This window comes from Penaeus monodon, chromosome 28 (genome assembly GCF_015228065.2).
Source record: "Penaeus monodon isolate SGIC_2016 chromosome 28, NSTDA_Pmon_1, whole genome shotgun sequence".
Taxonomy (NCBI): Eukaryota; Metazoa; Arthropoda; class Malacostraca; order Decapoda; family Penaeidae; genus Penaeus; species Penaeus monodon.
This window is the reverse complement of record NC_051413.1, coordinates 366413-366952: the sequence shown is the minus strand read 5'-3', so window position 1 is coordinate 366952 and position 540 is coordinate 366413. Positions and strand designations below refer to the sequence as shown.

General features: G+C 32.2%; 1 protein-coding gene across 1 annotated transcript in view; it reads right to left on the bottom strand.

Moving 5' to 3' along the window:
- The window catches only part of LOC119591241 (dual specificity mitogen-activated protein kinase kinase 7-like), a 9033-nt gene that overhangs the window by 3907 nt on the left and 4586 nt on the right, over positions 1–540 (bottom strand). The window lies entirely within an intron of this gene.

Here is a 540-nt window from a genome sequence, read left to right as displayed (position 1 = left end):
TTATTGTTAAATCAGGGACCAGTCAAAGCTCTACCTTGTCTGAATAAATATAAATTAAAAGAATAAATAACTATAATAATATCTATCTATCAATTTCTTCCAACAATATTGGTTATCACTGGACTCTCATGTTCCTATAAAAATTTGCTATGACATTCATCAAAGAGCAAAAGAAAAAAAATAGAGAATGCAATCCATTCCAAATATATATAATAAGTAACTACAAATACCAACAATAACAATATAAAATAATGAATGACATTATGAGCAAAAATTTTTATTCTAACAGTACAAAAGCATTCTTCTCTACTCTGACCATCAGCTGGAATTATGTACAAGCTTTTGTTTTTGTTTTCCTGACACTATCCAAGGTCACTGGAAGGATCAGCCTCTGTACAAGTTGTTTGTTTTTGTTTTCCTAAGACTTTTCAAGGTCACTGGAAGGATCAGCCTCTATCACACTAGATCAACTCCCTACATTAACATATCAGAGGCCTGTGCTATTTCCAACCACACAGGGAATACTAACTCCATGTTGAC